We start from the raw sequence: 408 nt of genomic DNA, 5'->3' as shown, positions 1-408 counted from the left end.
TTTTTTGGTTTCCCAGTACATGTAAAAGTTATATTTACACTATACTATAGTCTATTAAGGGTGCAATAGCATTATGTCTGAAAAAAACAATGATCATGCCTTAATTTAAAAATACTTTATTACTAAAAAATGCTAGCAATCATCTGAACCTTCAGTGAGTCATAATATTTTTGCTAGTGGAGGGCCTTGCCTCGTTGTTGATGGCTGCTAACTGATCAGGATGGTGGTTGCTGAAGGTTGGGGTGGCTGTGGCAATTTCTTAACATAAGACAACAGTGAAGTTTCCTGCATTGATTGACTCTTCCTTTCATGAAACATTTCTGTATAGCATGTAATGCTGTTTGATAGCATTTTACCCACAGTAGAATTTATTTAAAAATTGAAGTCAGTCCTCTTAAACCCTGTCAC

The sequence above is a fragment of the Macaca mulatta genome, chromosome 4 (assembly GCF_049350105.2).
Source record: "Macaca mulatta isolate MMU2019108-1 chromosome 4, T2T-MMU8v2.0, whole genome shotgun sequence".
Lineage (NCBI taxonomy): Eukaryota > Metazoa > Chordata > Mammalia > Primates > Cercopithecidae > Macaca > Macaca mulatta.
This window is presented reverse-complemented; position numbering follows the sequence as displayed.